Here is a 6,000-nt window from a genome sequence, read left to right on the forward strand (position 1 = left end):
TAATACTACCTCTTGTCTATCCTACTTTGGACATTGGACTGCCTAGGACACATCTCTCTACCTTCCAACCCTGTATCCAAGTTTGTCTAACTTTAGCAAGTTAACCATCTTGAAATGAATTCACATCAGTGTGTTAATGGCAGAAAATGGTTTTATACGTTAACTTCTTTCAGTCACATCTGCATTTTATATAGTGATTTTAAACTCAAGTGAAAGAATATATTTTCAACAACATTTTCATGGACTAGTACAGGCTAGAAAAGGAGAGCTCTTTGGCCACAGCCGCTTCTCAGGGTCCCTCACATTGTAATAGGTACCCCAATTTGAGATGCTGCAAAGGTTGTACTTGACAGGAAACAAGTGAACAATGTTCTTTTTAAAAAGCATACTCTCAGCCTCTACCTGAAGAGGAAATGAATGGGCACCCTGGCACTGTGATGAATTGATCTCAACGTCCTCCATTCATCCTCCATCCATTACTCATGTTATTATGTTCCTTACTGATTGGAAGTTATGTTTACTTGTGTGATCCCTGCATGTTCTTTGAATAGCTCCCAACTATTATGACTTTATTACCATCTTTAGCATCAATCTACAGGCTCTGGACCAATCCCACGTGTAGGTAGAGGAAGTTTAAAGGAGATTTAAATTATCCCTCCAGTTTCAATGACACTTGGGGCTGGGAGCTGATTCTGTGGCTTAGTCCTATCTTGCCTAAGGCCTGAACCTAAATCACAATTTGTATAAAGAGCTCTATTTTTTTCCCTAAACTTCAGACTCTGACTTGATAATGGGTCAGGTGCCCCAGGCCTTCTAGATTTGTCATTTTTAATCCTTTTTGGTCATGAACTCCTTTGAGATTCTGATAAAAGTCCTATCTATGTCTGCACATATTCTCAGACTCACATACCCTCCTCAATTTCAAATACAGTTTTAGGGTTTTTTTGAACCCTAAGGCCCACCTACGAATGGGATCCCCAAATCTTGTAGGCTTTTGTGTCACATATAGTGCACCTAAGCAGAAATCAGCTCAGCTGAGGTGGTACCCTAAAACACATGCTACTGATCTCATCTGCCCTTGGGGCACCAAAATCTTGTGAGCAATAGTCAGGTAGAGTCCACCCAGGACAAATATTTGTACAAAGTAATACCCAGAGAGGCTCTTTGACTTATAACTTTATGAGAAAAATAAAACTATTTGCTGAGCATGAGTGAGCATTAGAGAAGGAGAACAATACAGAGTTTACTATACTGATAAGACCTTAATTGCATAGAGTGAATTACAGAGCAGCAAAATTCTGATATGTACTTTCAGTTCTGCATTAAGGAACTTTTGAACTCCTATATTCACAGTGGCTAAAAGAATTGTGACCTGTGTTCTACAGACTAATATAAGCTCAACCATGAAATATTTGTTAAATGCTGACTGTGCGTCAGGCCCCAAGCTAGGTTTTATAGATAAAAATATGAGTGAGGAGCTCAAATATAGTACAGGAGAAAGATGTGTAAATAAATAATAGTAAAAGTACTGCTACTTTCTAAGTGTAGGCACTGTGTTAATGGTGTCACATATATTACTTCACCAAATCTTCAAAACAATTCTAGAGGCTGGCTTATTATTACCCTCATTTTATAAATGAGGAAACAAAAATCATAGAGAAATTGAGTAAATGGACCATATACCATGGTGGAACTGAAATTCAGACCTGAGTCCAAGGAAGACCCAAGTTTTGGGGACCCTCTGTAATATGGAATACCCTTCATACCCATTAGTTGGCTATTATCAAAAGCCAAGCGAAACAAAACCAAAAGAACAGAAAATAACAAGTGTTGGCAATGATGTGGAGAAATTGGAACCTCTGTGCATTGTTTGTGGGAATATAAAATGTGCAGCCACTGTAGAAAATGGTATGGTGGTTCCTAAAATATTAAATATAGAGCTACCATATGATCTAGCAATTCCACTTCTGGGTATAAACCTAAAAGAATTGAAAGCAGGAACTTGAACAGATATTTGTACACCCATGTTCATAGCAGCTTTATTCACAATAGCCGAAAGGTAGAAACAACCCACATGTCTGTTGACAGATGAATGGATAAGCAAAACATAGTATATACGTACAATAGATTATTATCCATCCTTTAAAAGGAATGATACAATATAGGTGAACCTTGAAGACTATGCTAAGTGAAAAAAGCCAGACACAAAAGGACAAAGGAATAATACAAATATAATTCCACTAATAAGAGGTACATAGAATAGTCAAATTCACAGAGCTGGAAAGTACAATAGTGGTACCAGGGGCTGAGAGAAGAGCAATTGGGGAGTTACTGTTTAATGGATATGGAGTTTCAGGTTGAGAAGATGAAAAAGGTCTGGAGATGGATACGGTGGTGACAGTTGTACAATAATGCGATGTACTTAATGCCACAGAACTGTACACTTAAAATGGTAAATTTAATTTTTTCACAAAAAAGAATACAAAATTAATAATAAAAATTAGTTACTAAGGTGAATATGTACTCAGGACAAAAAAGTCATAACAAACATTAAAAAATTTATCAAATACCAAAACATCACAAAATCCAGAAAAATAATATAGTATTTTGTATTAAACTGCCTGATACAACTCTGTAATACCTTTTCCTTACATTTTTGTTTCATAACCTTCAATTACCTCTTCATATGACAAAAAGTATATCATTTTCTATAGAGAGAATAGAAAGATAATTTAGGCTTCCAGCCTGGTTGATTAAATTTTTTTTATTATTGATAATGGGATGCATAAAACTTCACACACATTTGAAGTTCTGCTTCACACTTGTGCCTTACAAGCAGGATTCTCATAAATTTAATTTTGTATTATTCCCATCAAAAAATATGATGTGGTTTTAATTGTATATAAAGTACTATCAGATCTATTCCTAAGTGAAAAAAATTTCTGTCTTGACTAGGATGAGAACCAAATTCTCTGTCTACAATTTTATATATTTGGTGATTGAAATTTTTTTCCGACAGTCTGCTCTGTCTCTACATTTCAGTCTCTCTTCCACAGTCTACCAGTTTCCAGAGCTGGGAGCTGTTAGAACATTTTTGCATTTTGATAAGACTTTGGGCTCTGCATGTTTGTTTTGGCATAGTGGATGCTACCATAATGGCTAGCAATAAATTATCAATATACAGAAATGACTGTGAACCACATAAATATATCCCATTAAACCCAAACTAAAATTCAACATTCCCTCATCTGGATCTCAAAATACCTGCAGCCTCTCTAACAACATCTGACACAGGAAACCTGATGATAGTGAGATGTCAAAGTATAATTGTGGTTAAATATCTTTTGTAAATTTTATGTAAACATATGTCCACCTGAAGACATTTCTAGGGCCTTTCCAGGATCTTGGAAGTGGGTTCAAGCAAGTGGAGTGTCCTGAAGCTTAAGCATCATGTTTTCACATTAACATCACCTCTACCCAGGTCTCAACGTTTTTGCTTCTCAAAACAATACTATTCAACCGCAGACAGTTATAAAGCAGTGAGGCAAAGGCAACAAGAGAAACCTAACTAGGTGTTAAAGTCACACCAACAAAGGACACATAGAACAGCCTGGGTCAAGGAAGGCTTTGGAGGAATTCACCTACCTCGTGCTGACCTTTACTAGGATAGCACTGTCATATTTCAAGCCTTTCATCTCCACTTTCAGAAAATTATCACTAAGCACCTCTAATTTCACATCTTGCCCACCTGCCTTATCCTGCCCAATGGTGCCATAAAAGATCTATTTACTCCTTTTTTTTTTTAAAGAAAGAGTTATGTTTAGAACACATATTTACAACAAATTAAAAGATTAAAACAAATGTTGGCATGACAGAAGCAAAGAATAAAATAGGCAAAAGTTCCCAAGGCAAGAGCTCCATACTTTCAATGGATTTATGTCTTTTCAAGAGGTATAAGATGCATGGTATTGAGGGGATGTTTGGATAAGATGGATGAACTGCAGGCAGGAACTCCAAGGTACAGTGGAGACTCCCGTACGATGACTGTATCCTGGCACCTGCTAGCCCAAACCGCAGAGACGGAAGGGTGTATGTAGGTGAGCTACAGATCGTGAGTTCGATGCAACCCTAGAGGTAATATTCTAAAATAAGTATCAAATTGATTGTGTTAATCAGGTAGGGAATAGTCAATAAAATGACAATAGGGTTATCGATAATGAACAAGATACGTAAAGTATAAAAACATGCAGACTCCAACCATGCAATAAAGAGATAAATTTAGTCAAGTGGTGAAGAATATTAGCCTGTAGAGGGAGTATCGACTAACAAATCAGACAATTAAAAGTTGTAAAAGAGATTAACATTAAAAACTGGGGAAAGATACACATAATGTACAAGGTTGTACAAAATGGTGTGAGCTTGAAAAGTTCCATTGCTTCAAGGACACACCCACATGTTGACCTTTGGCTCGTGAGGAGGCTCCCTGGCCCTGGGTAATACCTAACTGTGTCCCTGCTCCTCTCTCAGATTCTTTTTTTTTTGGCAGTATGCGGGCTTCTCACTGTTATGGCCTCTCCCATTGTGGAGCACAGGCTCCGGACGCGCAGGCTCAGCGGCCATGGCTCACAGGCCCAGCTGCTCCGCAGCATGTGGGATCTTCCCGGACCGGGGCACGAACGCGTGTCCCCTGCATCGGCAGGCGGAATCTCAACCACTGCGCCACCAGGGAAGCCCTCAAATTCTTTAATTGACATTTCAACCTTGACCCTGATCTTCTGATACAGTAACCTCAGCCCAACGAGATCATATGTCCCTACTCTCTATTTTAGTCAGCGACTATGCAAAACAGTGAAAACAGTAAAGTTGAAATTAATAAAACCTACAGTATTAACATGTTTGTATTGAGTTTAGGAATACTTTAACCATTGGAATAATCTATGAAATATTATTTGTAAGGTGCTCAAAACAGTTAATAGAACTTGACATTTTAGAATATTGTATATGAGCCATTTTATTTCAAAGGTATAAGAGAACTTTCTTAAGTTTCTACAGTGTTTAAACATTTAAGAGAACATAATTTACTAATGCATACATTTGATTTATTACTTTTACCAGAGTTACTTTAATTATTAGAAAAGTCTTCCCCCCACCCCTACCCTGGCCTTTAACTTGTCAAGTGTGTAAAAGACTAACATGTCAGGCATTTGAAATATTTGAGAGACTCCAATAAACTAAATTTATAATTCATATATTTTAAAATATTTAAAGCAACTTTTAGTTAACCGGGCCTATCAATTCCATTGTATGTTTAGGGGAATTAACATTAGATTGAATATTCATCAAGGATTAAGTATAATTTGTATTTTCTGCCTAAAAATACAAAAGCTTTAGAAAAAGTAATTTTTAAACTTGGCAGCTTTAATATATTAAATGGTAATTAAAGCCTATGTAGAACTATATTTTATAAGATTTAAAGATTCCTTTGGTGGTGGGGCACAACACACTGAAAGGCAGAACTTTCTGTTACTTACAGCTCCGAAGGAGGGAAGGCTGCCAGGCAGGATGGCACAGTGGGTTATACCTGGAGACAATGTAACAGCAAGCTTGAGCTGTAGGTGCAGGTAATGTATGGCAAGCAGGGTGGGGTTAGCTAGGTTTCCCGGGCTCTCTATGGATTGGCTAATTTTAATAAGTTTGGTGGGCCCTGGGGCATGGGCTTGTCCCCTAGTTGTCTGGTACCTGGCCTGGTAGAGATTAGGATAAGTGTATAGTGGCCCCAGAGTGTGTGAGCCTGATAAGGAAAGTGGTTGAGGTGTGGACTTAATCAGTTGTTCAAGAAGGGGAGCTGTCTAGTCTCTAGCCAGGGCCTCAAAACTGAGTCAAGACAGCACAATAAATTAAAAGTTTATTAAACTAAAATTAAAAATTTTGTCTATACCTATCTCAGTTGAACCCTTAATGTTTTGACATCAGTTTTCTTTTTTTAAAAATTGTAGCATT

The 6,000-nt window shown here is 37.4% G+C and overlaps 1 protein-coding gene across 2 annotated transcripts in view; it reads right to left on the reverse strand.

The window, feature by feature from the left end:
- CA1 (carbonic anhydrase 1) overlaps positions 1-5,609 on the reverse strand; it is a 47,042-nt gene extending 41,433 nt beyond the window's left edge. For both annotated transcript variants that reach the window (XM_060035195.1, XM_060035196.1), the window contains exon 1: positions 5,532-5,609. The gene's annotated coding sequence lies outside the window, so the exon portion shown is untranslated. The remainder of the gene's footprint in view (positions 1-5,531) is intronic.
- Between the last annotated feature and the right edge of the window lie 391 nt (positions 5,610-6,000).

Source organism: Delphinus delphis, chromosome 17, assembly GCF_949987515.2.
Source record: "Delphinus delphis chromosome 17, mDelDel1.2, whole genome shotgun sequence".
Lineage (NCBI taxonomy): Eukaryota > Metazoa > Chordata > Mammalia > Artiodactyla > Delphinidae > Delphinus > Delphinus delphis.